The following is a 14,603-nucleotide window of genomic DNA, read 5'->3' on the forward strand; positions in this document are numbered from 1 at the left end:
CATTGCTGTTTGCTTGGAGAGGTTGAGTAAGCCTTCGTTTAGCCTACAGCACCTCCCTCAGTTTCGCATTTTGGCCCAAAATAATAAAAAAAGGCACGTTTTGGCGCCTGTTCAAGCGTTTCTACTGGACATTTAAATCACGTGGTGCTCTAGCGAGGCCGCCATTGGCCTACACGGAGACGTTGCTGCGGCGAAGCACCGAAGCCTGCATCCGTCCTCGACTGTGTACGGCGACTCGATCGAACTCTGTGGCCCTTTTCCTGCGTTTTTTCAGTTATTTCGTAATGAACGAACCGAAAAAGCGCGATTTCCAAGCTCGGAAGGCTCGGGCGAAGATCCCGCACCTAGTGCGGCGTCGCAAACCTCTACGGAAAGTGACAGCGGGAAGCAGCCGCCCGACGCCTCCGGCTAGCCCTAACCAGCACAACGGCCACTCGGACGAAATCGACGCCGCGCTGAACTTTGTGAGCGCTTCGGAGGTGAAGATTGGACTCTTCGAGAACGATAGAGCAGCAAGCGATCGGAACTCTGCGAGTGCTGTGATATGCGATATCAGTGCGCTTACGGTGCTGATAAGTGGAGCTGCTTGCCCTGCGTGCCACACCTGTACCCTCGCGGTACGTGAACCGGTCGAAAAACGGAAGGGTCTCTCGGCGTTTCTCGAGTTGCATTGTGCGAACAGTGAGTGCCCTGAATCGGTACTTTCTTCTGTGCACACCTCGAGCCGTGTTGTGCCTGGTGAGCTTGCGAACGGTGCTAGCGGAAGCCGGGAATATCGGAGTGGGAGCTCCCGCGACAGCTTCGCCGTGAACGTCAAGGCAGTGGTAGCTGCGCGCGCGATTGGCATCGGGCACGAACAGCTTTCACGTTTTTGCGCCATTCTTGGCTTGCCGACGCCGTTACATCACAAGAACTTTATTGCGATCGGCAAGAAAGTTCATGCTGCGGCCATGAAAGCCGTGGAGGAAAACATGGAGAAAGCGAGAGTTCACACGAAAGAGATGGTCGGCAGCAGTGATGTTGCCGTGATGTTTGATGGTACGTGGCAAAAGCGGGGCCACAAGAGCCATAACGGCGTTGGCACAGCTGTGTCTGTAGACACTGGCTTGTGCCTCGATTTTGAGGTTCTCTCAAACTTCTGCCTTGCGTGCAGCCGGCACAAAGACATCGGGAGCGAAGAGCAAGTGTGGCAGGCGTACCATAACCCAGTTTGTGAGAAGAACGTTGACTGCTCCTCTCATGCTATGGAAACTGAGGCAGCAGTGCGCATATGGACGCGGACTCCCTCATATGAGACACCGTTGCGCTTCACCACGTTTTTGAGTGATGGGGACAGTAAAGCCTTCAATGCTGTCTTTGAGGCCAAAGTGTACGGTGAAACATCCATCTCGTGAAGGAAGATTGCACCAACCACGTGGCCAAGCGCCTGGGCACTTCAATTCGCAAGCTCAAGACTCCTCTTCCACGTGGCGAGAAGTTGAAGGACGGGCAAATACAGAAGTTGCAAAACTACTACCGCATAGCCATCACCAGCAACAGGGGCAATGTCCGGGAAATGTATTGTGCCATTTGGGCATCACTTTTTCATTCGAGTTCGACGAATGCAGCCAAGAGCCATAAATTCTGCCCCGAAGGAGTTGAATCATGGTGCAAGCACCAGCGGGCGGAAGCACTTGGAGAACCCGCGCCAGACCACACTCCGCTTCTGACAAAGGCACAGGGGGAGGCTCTGCTGCCTATTTACAGGCGTCTCACGGAGAAGAAGCTTCTCACCCGCTGCTTACAAGGGAAGACTCAAAATGCAGCAGAGTCCCTCAACAGCAAAATCTGGTTACTATGCCCGAAGACGAAGTTTGTGTCCAAGACAGTAGTGGAAACTGCAACTGCCATCGCCGTTTTGTGGTATAACTGCGGTCATGGCAGCTTTGAGCAAGTGCTTCAGGAGCTTGGTATTCTGCCACCAGAAGAGCTTGTTGTCCTGGGAAGCTCCCGTGACCAGAGGAGAATGAAGAAAATGTCCATCCGCCAAACCGCTGAAGCTCGAGCCCATCGCCGAAACCAGGTGAAGAGAGCGCGTCTTACGGACTCCATTCGAGAGGGTGCTGAGGGGCAAACGTATGGGCCGGGGGAGTTCTGAACAGCTGTGCTGTGTTTGAGACATATTGCTCTATTTTTGCAAGAAATTTCATGTGCTTTCGTCATGTTTTTGAAAAATACAGATGTTTGAAACTTTCAAAAGCATTTTTCTCCATTTGTACTTTTCAGCATTTTTTACGTTTTGTGCACCACTTTTCAGGTACTTCAAATGGTCAGATCTGGATGAAATTTTGCACACAGCCTCTTCAAAGTGTGTAGAATGTCGATATCTATATGCATTTTAAATATCTCATACATTTTTTGAAAACAATTAAAATGTTGACTCGCAGCACACAAAGTATGTACCTTTGGTATTCCTGATTTTTTTTAGAAATATAGAAATTATTTGAATAAATTTTAAGTAGTATCTAACATACTACTTTACCTAACCAGCAAAATGAGCTATTGCAGGCTTCTCTAAACAGAAATTTATTATTCAAAAAGATGTGCACAAAAAGCCCTATATTTTTCTCTTGAGAGGTGTCTTGCACAAAAACTAATAAAGCTACATAAGAACTAAGCACATATTTGGAATCAGCGTTACAAACTCAGTCTATGACCAAAGTTTCATAACTTTAGGTATAATATTAAAGAAAAAGTGTTTTCGAGGAGCATCTCCCCTTAACTAAAAATGTTTCCGCGGTCCCGTCTTTTGCAATGAAAGTCTGAGCCGATAATATGAAGCAGCAGCGAGAACCAGTCCAGCTAATTTGAAAACTTTGGGTGCCATGTGCCAGTTCCCAATCCAGATTTCAACGCAAATCCACAGAAACAATAGCCCTTAAGAGCCACAAAGCAATGCAACGTAGCAATGCTAATAAGTGGTAGCTGAGGCATCCTGGCCTGCTTAACTAAAAATATTTCCGCGGTCCCGTCTTTTGCAATGAAAGTCTGAGCGGATAATATGAAGCAGCAGTGAGCACCAGTCCAGTTAATTTGAAAACCTTGGGTGCCATGTGCCAGTTCCCAATCTAGATTTCGCCGCAAATCCACAGAAACAATAGCCCTTAAGGGGGCAGACTGGTCTTAGACATTTTTTGTTTATTTCTTCAGTGATCTTGATGAAAATGCACAGCCTTGTGCAGTTTTTTCTGCTGATTTCAAATATGCAATTACTTTTCCTGTAACTCATCTCATTCCCAAGATAATGCAAGTTCAACCCCCATTGTTTAAGGCCTCAATAGAAAAAAAAGTGCCTAATTAAAAGCAACATTCAAGATATGGCAAGATAGACTAATGATCTAAGATTGAAATTATGCAAGTAGTTTCTTTTATTTGGCCTTTTTAGTTATGTTATGGCAAATTGCACTTTCCACTCAGAAAAAGCAGTTGGCATAATATTACAATTTTGATGAGTAATTAATTAAAAAGGCTTGTACTCTAAATTCCATTCCCATACTTGGATTCTATACACATACAGGTTTCCATTGCAAGAAGAATTATTGCTCTACCAGCCCTAGCTGCCGAGATATCGAGGCCTTAAGATTGAACGGAGTCATAAATTCACATTTTGAGAAAAATGGCAAAAACAAATAACACACACTTTATTCAAAAACAACAATAAGAAGGTGCATATTTCACAATGCAGATCTTAATAGCCACCAGGAACATAGTCAGACTGGTGCTTAGCACTGCGGTGGCGCTTCTTTAGTGCTTGCTGGACCTTCTCACTAGAGGCACGCTTGCGGTTTGAGTCGGCCACTCGACGCCTGTCCTTCTCAGTCATCCGTCTGATGCTTGGGAGGGTGGCGTTGAGATTGAGCTCATCGAGGATTCCTGTTGATGTTCTCAAGTTGCCACAGTTGAATTTCATCACTGCCTCGGCAACTGCAGCTTCAACCGCAAACAGTGAAGCATGGCGCTGCTTAGGTGCCAAAGCCCAGATCACGGAATGAAGGCTTTCATTACTATTCTGGGTTTTACCCCTTTGACACCTTTCTAGAAGCCCTTTTTCTGACAGGCGCTCATAAACTGGAAGAAGAGCCTTGCACACATGTTGTGGCAAATTGTAATGGTGCCTCGGAGTGGGCTCCCCTTTGGCAGCAGCTGCATTTTGCCGGCACCAAGAGTCTGGGCCTGTGGGACACAGGCTGTGGTTTGACTCACTATCATTAGAAGTGATGTGATAGTAAATCGCCATCACAGCTCTGTGCATGTCCTCAACATCTCCTTTGTGAGATTTGAGCGCCCAGCCGTAATAGGAGCTCAACTTCGTGATGAGGTCCCCGGTGAGCCTTCCCCTTCCTCCAAGGGTTTCAGAGGCACCTCCTTTGTGCCTTGCTACTAAATTGCGTAGGGCAGTGCCCATACGCTTTTGGACGTGATTGACACAGTCCTCTTTTTGGACTTTGATGAAGCCATAGACATCTGCTTCTTGCAAAGCGAGGAAGGTGCGGCTGTCACCATCTGACAGGATTGTAGTGTACTTGAGGCCATTTTTTTTTATGGACCTCTCAAAGAGGTGCACAGCTGCCTCAACTTCCATTTCGCCAGCTTTTTTTGTAGTATTTTTTTGGCACACGTGGCTGTCCTGCCAAGCCTGATATGCCGGGTCGTCTGCCTTCGGTCCGCGCTTGCATCCGGCACAGAAGTTGCTCAGAACGACATAGTCGAGCACTAGACCAGTGAAGAGCTCGATCACTGCCCCCACGCCTATGTGGGACGAGTGCCCGCGCGTCATCCAGGAGCCGTCGTACGAGACTGCAATACTGTCGGCATTGTCAATATGCAGCTCCTTGTAAAGCTCACGAACTGCACTCGCGCACTCGCCCATGACTTTTTCGGCCGCGCGATTAGCTGCAGGAGTCAATTTCCGCTTCACATATCGTTGCCACGTTTTATTGTGAAGTCCGCGATGGGATATGTTCATTGTCGAAAATATATCATTCATAGCTGCTTGACGGTTCCCAGTGGCCTGCATGGCTCGAGCGGCGAGAATGTTGACGGCGAACGAGTTTACTTTCTGTGCTTCATCCACTCGCGGAGAGCTCCATGCTTGCGCGATGTCGCCGCAGTTCACGCAACGCGCACACATTTTCACGGCAAGGCCGTATTGTCTGTCCTGTCTGTAGATGCTGACGCTTCCGTTGCAGATTTTACATTTCATGGCATCTAACAGTTTACCGAAGCAGCCAAGATCGGCGATCAAAAAACTTGCCTCTTCGTTTGGCTCCGCGGGAGCGGCGCCGGCCGGTGCGTCGTTCCTCAAAAACTCAAGTTTTCTCTTCGACGCGGCGGTCGATGCCAGTTCCTGCAGCCTTGCATCGGCCTTTGTGCGCCTTACCTACAGCTCCGATTACGTTAGTAAGGTTGTATCACGGCGGACGCGGCCGCTGCTTAGCGAAGCGTCGGTGACCGGCGGGCCCGCTAGGCCTAACTCCCCGTCGACTCTCTCGGGCACCTCGGCGATTCCTTCGCTGTCAGCGGAGATGGAGGTCGCGCAGTCTCGATGTTCGCAAAGTTCGTCTGCGCGTTCGGGTGATGGATGTGCCGGCGATGCGTCACGTTTGGGAGCATCGCAGGCTGGCGAGGCCGTCAGGCTTGCGTCGGCGGCATCGGCGGGCGACCCATCTCGTTGTTCGTTGACGCTCCTCGCCAAGAGACGCGCCTTGAAGTTGTTCGCCTGAGACTTTTTTCTTTTTTTGCCGAACTTATGCCGTGTATGAAACTTTCGTGCCGATCTAGGCATTGCAACAACTTCGATCGCGAGCACGCTAGTCGAAGCACAGGCACAGGAAATATGTCGGCACGACAACAGGTGTTCGCGCGTTGTTGACGCGCCAAGCAGACGATGCGAGCGCAATCAGCCAATGAAGTGGCCCCCTCGTGGTCACGTGCGCGTAACAACCAATAGCATAGCGTACTTTGCTTCTTTGGTTGCTTTTTTTTTTCGGTAACCAATGAGCGGAGCGAGGCTCTATGGGCGGGAATCGGAAGGTGAAGAAACGCTCTTTCAAACAAGACCGAGATCGCGGCAATGGCGTTCGGCAAACGGCAGCTCTGCATCGCGAAAGAGGTGGTGTTTTTTCGTCAGATTCTGCGCAAATCGAGCTCGCGTGTCCTCTTTGTAATGATATAACAAGTAAATTATCGCTTTCTGGAGTCTGAAAATTGGCAGGCAGGTGTAAAAATGCTTACAGAATTCAAAAATGACATTGAAAAAAAAAAAAACGTTTTTTTCGCGATTTTTCGGTTCCAAAGACCCGTCCGCCCCCTTAAGGGGAGACGAGGCTCTGGGACCGTGAAAAATGGCAAAAAAATCGATTTTTTGAAACTCAAGTTTTCAGTTTCTGGAACCCTTTTTCTACCTAGTTCCAAAATATCTACACTGAAAACCGTGCAGAAGTGCTTCGGAAAATTCGTTTCACCCACCTAGGTAGCAAAACTTTTTGGCGAGAAAACAGCGATTTTCAAAAAATTATAGCTTCGCGATGCTTGGGCCGGGAGCCGGCTTCTTGGGCTCACTGGAAAGAGCATTTTTCCGTGTTTAACTTTCTTGCCTCAGCTGGCTCTTCCCTTTTAGGGGGGAGGTGGCATTGAAAAAAAAAAAAACTTTTATTTGTTGACCTACAGCAATGAAATTTGGCATACATACTCATAAGTGTCTTGAATAGGGAAATATGCAGTTTCATCATGATAGCTTCAGTAGTTCTCAAATTACATAATGCTACATGGTCCAATTACATGGTCTACTCGTGGAAAGCCTAGCGCTGCAATAAAACCATGCCAGGAAGCTGCAAATGATGTTGATCTTTACTCAAAAGAAAGCTACAGGGTATGGCACTCTCAGAATTTTTTGATAAGTTCTCTTTTTTAGAGATCATCATGGCTGCCGACACACATAGTTAGAAACAGTGGCACGGACAAATCATCGTCTAGAAAAATAACAGGGCCATAACAGAAATTGAAGATTGCTGTATTCACAAGCAGTGCTCAGGGATTTAGGAAAAAAAAAAAAACGGAATCAAAATCGGTCCAGTCATTCCCGTGCTACTCCTTCCACGAGCAATGCACAATGTCCAAAACACACTTGTGAGAAAAAGCCTGTCGAAGTTTTCGACAGGCTTTTTTCAGTGAACTTTTTTGTTTCCCGTTGTATAATGATGAAAATTGGCACTAAGACACTAAGAATGAAAAGACACTAAGAATGACCTCACAGTGTTTCCATTAAATATTTGAGGCGATGCCACAAATATTTTACGAGAAACATATTTTTTCATTGAACCATGTGGAGAGGCTGAGCATGTCAAAAAAAAAAAAAAAAAAAAAACAGTATTGAGAAAGCTGCGTTTAAACTTTCAACGTTTCTTTACGACTCTAAGACACCTAAAAATTGTGATCTCAAGTTTGTCTTGTGATATCTGATTTCTTTTCATGATATACAAAGAAAAAGTATGCATTTCAAACCAAGTTCTTTGTATAAAAGAGTGGTGCGATAGGTATGACAGAAAAGATTGTAATTGTATAAAACCATATACTGAAATTATGACACATTTTTTGTGCTGAAGTTGTAATTAGCATAATTAAGTACTTGATGACAAATATTCACTGAACTTTTTTTTATTTGGAGACAGGTTTATTGCATCAGAAAAAATGGACCATACCATGACGGCCTATGCTTTCTTTCGAAATAACCAAGTTATGGACAGAAGACTGCTCGCACAGGAATTTCTAGCAGTATAATTAATGACACGAAACGGGCATATAAAAATTTGTGCCCTTGATTCGTACATGCTCTTTCCTCGCTCTAGCCGTGAAACGCTTCGTCATACAGTCGGTCGTGGAAACTAATCTACAGCGATTCATTAACCTCGGAACATTCATAGACGTTCGTGGCGACATCAAGCACGTCTGAATCGCATCACAAAAGCTTATTGACAGCACTCCATATGACCGTAGCGTGTGCGGCTGCGTGGACAGTGCAGCCGGCGCGTAATGCACTTGCCAACGGCGTTCGATGAGGATGCGCGAAATGTGTAACTACGATGACAAAAAAATCGGCACGCACTGCACTTGGCATAGCATCTTCAAATGACGACGCGCGAAACTGCTCGCCGCTGTTCCGAGCAATCCTTGGCAGTGAGGAGGGGGGAAAGACGAGCTTGACTGTGTTGTCGGCCGCCGATGTGTAAAATGCTCGTACGTGATTCAGAGGAGCTAGCGAGTGATGTGCTACATTCCTTGCGAAGAAGCATGTCGCCAAGAGTGCGCTTGCACGTCGTTTCTGCTCGCAGTCTCGCTGTCAGCGGACTTAGGGCTAAAGCAGACTCCGATGACGCGCCGCACTCGTGTTGACGGCCACCATGTTGCCTCAGCTCTCTTCGCCATTGGCCCGATGCTCGCTCCGGGAGATCGCCCTTTGCTGCTTGTGCGTAGCGAGGACACGGCTCTCGAAAATCGCTACTTCATGATGTGTTCACGGCTTGATGATCACTTAAAATATAATTACGCTTTAGTTACGAGCATTAAGCGGATGCGCAATCAGGTTACTACGAGCGGGCGCGCGGTATACGTACGCCGCGCGTCATCGGTGTCGTCTTTAGCCCTAACTCCGCTGAAAGCGAGACTGCGGGCAGGAACGACGCGCTAGCACACTCGTGGCGACGTGCTTCTTCGCAAGCAACGAAGCTGTAAGCGGCGACACCATCTGATTACTACGAGTCGCCGCACCAAATGCACGATCAGATTACTACGAGCGGGCGCTTGATCTACGAGTGCGGCGCGTCATCAAAGTCTGGTTTAGCTTAACTCCGATGAGAGCGAGACTGCGGGCAGGAACGACGCGCAAGCGCACTCTTGGCGACGTGCTTCTTCGCAAAGAATGTAGCACATCACTCGATAGCTCCTCTGAATAACGTACCGACATTTTATGCATCGGCAGGGGACAACACAGTCAAGCTCGTCACCCCCCCTTCACTGCCATGGATTGCTCGGAACCGTGGCTAGCAGTATCGCGCATCGTCATTCGAAAATGCGATGCCAAGCGCAGTGCGCGCAGATTTTGTCATCGTAGTTACACATTTCCCGCATTGTCACCGAATGCCGCCGGCAAGCGCATTACATTACACTACGTAATGCACCGGCTGCACTGTCCACGCAACCGCGTACCCCATGGTCATATGGAGTGCTTGCTGTCAATAAGCTTTTGTGATGCGATTTAGACGTGCTTGATATCGCCATGAACGTCTATGAATGTTCCGAGGTTAATGAATTGCTGTTGATTAGAGTTTCCGCAAACGGCTGTATGATGATGCGTTTCACAGCTAGAGCGGCGAAAGAGCACGTATGAATCAGGGGCACGAATTTTTATATGCCCGTTTCGTGTCATTAATTATACTGCTAGAAATTCCCGTGCCACCAGTCTTCTGCCCATAACTTTGTTATTTAGAAAGAAGGCATAGGCCGTCATGGTGTGATCCTTTTTTCTGATGTAATAAACATCTCTCCAAATAAAAAAAAAAATTCAGTGAATATTTGTAATCAAGTACCTAATTATGCTAATTACAACTTCAGCACAAAAAGTATGTGTAATAATTTCAGTATATGGTTTTATTCAATTACAATCTTTTCTGTCATACCTATCACACCACTCCTTCATACAAAGAGCTTGGTTTGAAATCCATACTTGTTCTTTGTAAATCATGAAAAGGAGTAAATCATGAAAAGAAGTCAAATATCACAAGACAAACCTGAGATCACAATTTTTAGGTGTCTTAGAGACGCAAAGAAAATTTGAAACTTTAAACGCAGCTTTCTCAATACTGTTTTTTTTTGACATTATGCTCAGCCCCTCCACATGGTTCAATGAAGAAATAATTTGTTTCTCGTAAAGTATTTGTGGTATCGCTTCAAAATTTTTATGGAAGCACTGTGAGGTCATTCTTAGTGTCTCTGCCACTTTTCATCAATATCCAACGAGAAACAAAGTTCATCGAAAAAAGCCTGTCGAAAACTTTGACGGGGTTTTTCTCACAAGTGTGTTTTGGACATGGTGCATTGCTCGTGGAAAGAGTAGCACGGGAATGACTGGATCAATTTAGATTCTGTTATTTTTTTCCTGAATCCCTGAACACTGCTTGTGGGTACAGCAATCTTCAATTTCTGTTTGGCCCCGTTTTTTTTATTTCGAGACGATTTGTCCATGCCATTGTTTCCGACCATGTGTGTCAGCAGCCATGATGTCTCTAAAAAAAAGAACTTATTAAAGAATTCTGCAAGTGCCATACCCTGTAGCTTTCTTTTGAGTAAAGATCAACACCATTCGCAGCTTCCTGGCATGTTTTGTTACAGCGCTAGGCTTTCCACGAGCAGACCATGTAAATTGGACTATGTAGCATTATCTAACATGAGAACTACTGAAGGTATCATGATGAAACTGCATATTTCCCTATTCCAGACGCTTATGGGTGTGCATGCCAAATTTCATTGCTGTAGGTCAACAAATAAAAAAGTTTTTTTTCAATGCCACCTCTCCCCTTAAGGGGGGACGCGGCCTTTGAAAACCGAAAAATCGCGAAAAAGTAGATTTTTGGCAAACCACATATTCGGGCAGTATGTGTCATAAACTACCTTTTCTGTAAATATCAACGTCTAATTCGTCGCGAAACCATTTGAAATAAAGTTTAGAACATGCCGCGGCGGCCCTCGAGCGGCGCGCGAGCGCTCAAAATACCCCAACTTGGCGTGATCGCAGATTCTCGACCGCTCGACGGAGCGCCGCCATTTTGGTGTTGTTTTGTTTGTGAATTCTTGCTCTTTCTTTCCCCGCCACCTGCGTCGCCGGCGGCAGCGCAGGAGAGGAGCAAGCCGCTCATGATTGGAGGGCTCGCGAGAGCTTTCAAGTTTCCCGCAGCTGAGGCGCGCAGCTGGGATTGGGCGAAGCGCGCGCTCCCCAAGGACGCGGGGGAGCCCGCGACTGCCATTGGCTGCTGCGTGCGATGACGTAGCGCTCTTGCGCATAATGCGGCCGATGCGGCAGCTCGTCTGCTGCTCCTCCGTCCGGCGTCTTTGTGTTCCGCTCGCTTCCGTGTATCGTTGCAGCCGTTCGCATACTCTCCACGTTTCAACTGTCTTCGAAACGATTTTCAACCGTCTTTACGAGACGATTTTCAACCGTCTATACGAGACGATTTTCAACCGTCTATACGAGACGATTTTCAACCGTCTATACGAGACGTTTTTCAACCGTCTATACGAGACGATTTTCAACCGTCTATACGAGACCGTTGTTGTGTTCGCTCACGATGCGCCCAACGAAAAAGAAGACGCTACAATCGTTCGGTGCAAGGAAGCGAGCTATGAAGCTTGTCCGCGCGGTGAGGCTCTCCGCTCGCACGTGCGCCGACGGTACCTGTGGGGCAGCTTCTGCTTCATCTACGCAAGAGAGTGGTCGCATCGACGCGCCTAGCAACGGGACTCCTGCTCCGCCGGTGCAAGAATTTGTCGTTACAAGTGCGCCTGGTGTCTCGTGCTCATCGACAGTGGCTTCCGCATCTTCTCTTTTATCGGCCTCGAGTGCGATCGCGTCGTCAACTGTGCATTTGCGAACAAGTTTCCTGACGTGCGAGGAGAAAGAGGCGGCGGATCAACAACGCGCTGCTGTGCAAAGAGAACTTGGCGCTATGCCAGCGACGGAGCGGAAATTTCAGGCAATGGAGCGCGATCATGAAGCTGCCACCGCTACAAGTGAAGGCGAAAAATTTTTCCTTGTGCAAATGGATGCCCTAGACGACCTGCTATCTCGGACCCCGTGCCACCGGTGCACCGCGATTGGGATGAAGGTACGAGGAGGCACCCAACTTGGACTTGCTGCAAAGCTTGAGCTAGTATGCTTGCATTGTGGAGTAGTTTCAAGCTCATGGAGTTCATCTCGTCAGGATGACACAAAGGCCTTTGATGTGAATGTAAGAGCCATTATGGCAACAAAACAAATAGGCAAGGGACAAACAGCTCTCAACGACTTTTGGGCAGCGATGAACGTGTCCCATCGTGGCCTCCATCACAAGACCTTTCAGAAGCACCTGAAGAAATTCAGGGAACCGCAGACACAATGCATAGAAAATTTCTATGCAGAATCTGCTTCTGCTGTAAAAGCCACTTACAAAGAAATGGATCAATATTTCACCAGGGATATAACAGTTTGTTATGATGGAACATGGCACAAGCGTGGGCACACATCCCATATTGGAATCGGGGCAATTATCGAATACCATACGGGCCTTATCTTGGACGCCGTTCTGTCTAATCAGTGCCTTGGTTGCCAAGTAGGGCCAAAGCCTGGAGACGCAGACTATGCATGCTGGCTGGAGAATCATGTGTGCCAGAAAAACACCGACTAAATCAGGGAGAATGGAGGTTGAGGCAGCTATCATCCTCTTTTCACGCTCACTGTCGAAGCACAACCTCCGTTACACAACGCTCGTGTCTGATGGAGATAGTGCCACCTTCTCTGCCCTTGTACAAGAAAATGTTTATGGACTGGTCCCCATTTCAAAAGAGGAATGCCTGAACCACGTTCAGAAGAGGATGGGGACTGCACTTCGCAACCTTGTGCAGAAAAGTGACAAGGCTTTGGGAGGGAAGGGCAGGCTGACAAAGGGCCTCATCGACAAGTTGACAGATTATTATGGCTGGGCCCTACGGAACAATTCCGATGATGTGGCTGCAATGCGGCGGGCAGTGATGGCATCGTACCACCATGTGACGTCGACGGATGAGGAGCCGCACCACGACTTGTGCCCAGAGGGTGCAGATTCCTGGTGTCGTCACAATGCCAGCAAGATTACCGGTGTTCCACCTCCGAAGCATTCGTACAAGCTGCCACGCTATGTTGCAGATGCACTTCTACCCATTTATGAGAGGCTCTCACAGGCTTCTCTTCTGCAACGCTGCCTGGGAGCAAAGACGCAGAATGCATCAGTCCTTTCACTCTGTGCTGTGGTCCCTCATGCCCAAAGAGCAGCATGCGTCACTGATTGCTGTGGAGACAGCACTGCATGATGCAGTGCTAAGATACAATGCTGGCTGCTACAGGGCCACCCAAGAGCTAGCTTCATCAGTGGGGCTAACACCTGGCCACCTGGCCATTCAACGGGCAGCCGAGAAAGATTCTCTGCGCTTGAAAAAGGCTAAGAAGCGATCCCTAGAGAAGATGAAAAGGCGGCAAAGAAAGAGAGTGCCAAAGGACACCTCCAGTTACGCTGCAGGTTCATTTTAGAACTGCCTATGTGCTCAAGACTTTCAAACGTCGTTTTCTCAAAATGACTTTTTTGGCTAGTGAGGCTGCTTATTCCAGCCATATCTCTGGAACCACTCATTGGATTTCCATGTCTTTTTTTATTATGTACATGAATAAATTTCTGAGGGGGTGACAAGCCCATTTTTTCAATATATTGTGTGTGTTATTTATTATATTTAATCAAAATTTGATTGATAATATCCTAATCACGAACACAAAGTTTGATGGTCTGCTAAAACTTTTCAGCAAGGAAATTAAAAAAAAGGGCTCTGTTACCCCCTGGAGTATCAATCTGGGAATCATCATAGTTAATTTCACAGTTCCAGCACCTTTTGAAAGTTATCCAGGCCTGGAATAAGAGAACCATGTGCACTACCCTGATATTCTCCTGTAACTTGAAAACCAGTGAACATAACTTGATGAAATTTTGTAGTTCCTCTAATGCTTTTGCTATAAGTCTATCCTGAAAATTTCATTAAGATATCTCAATAAACAAAAAGTTGGTATCCGATGGTAGCCTCCCCCCTTAAAAGTCCCAAAGCAAGGCAACGTAGCAATGCTATTGAGTGTTAGTTGAGGCATCCTAGCCTCGCTACTTCCAGTGAAGGGAGGGTACGGGATGGTTTATGGTCAACCAAAATGTGCACCTAGGTAAAACAAGATGTGCTCCACTGCGAGTCACAGGTGGGCAGCATATCGCATATTTCGCGCAACGTCAGCGCATCATGATTTACTCATTCTTTCTGGGAGTTTAAAAAAATTAATGAAGGACACTTTGGCGGAATTTAGAATTCACAATGTATGCGAACCTCCGATCGCTGGTTATTTCAGCAATTTGCACACTTGCACGGCTGGTTGCCCGCAACGCCAACTTTGAAAATCAAGTGTGAAAGCACTTGGATCATGCTTTCCAGCCCAAAACTCATTGCGAATTTCATCAACTAATCATTATTAATTGATGTATTTTACCAGAAAGAAAGAGCAAATGCTCCCACCATGTCTTGCCGACTCTGCGGGGAGCAGGCAACATCCTGCCCACGTGTCACTACTGTGTTCATTGAAGCACGTCTTGTTTTCAGCCCGGGCGCTTTTAAGTCGATTACGACAGCGTATTTTTTTCCTCTGGTGGCAGCAGCGGGACTCATTGTTCCCCTGTGTTTGCAGCAAAATTAACAACAGGTGCTCCTGGAAAGCATAACCATTGGAGCCGCAAACTATACTCCGTTTCACA

The 14,603-nt window shown here is 47.2% G+C and overlaps 1 protein-coding gene and 1 pseudogene across 3 annotated transcripts in view; one reads left to right on the top strand and one right to left on the bottom strand.

Moving 5' to 3' along the window:
• The window catches only part of LOC119165053 (uncharacterized), an 89,033-nt gene that overhangs the window by 47,192 nt on the left and 27,238 nt on the right, over positions 1-14,603 (bottom strand). The window lies entirely within an intron of this gene.
• On the top strand, positions 148-2,271 carry LOC119188196 (uncharacterized; annotated as a pseudogene).

This window comes from Rhipicephalus microplus, chromosome 1 (genome assembly GCF_043290135.1).
Source record: "Rhipicephalus microplus isolate Deutch F79 chromosome 1, USDA_Rmic, whole genome shotgun sequence".
NCBI classification, from domain to species: Eukaryota; Metazoa; Arthropoda; class Arachnida; order Ixodida; family Ixodidae; genus Rhipicephalus; species Rhipicephalus microplus.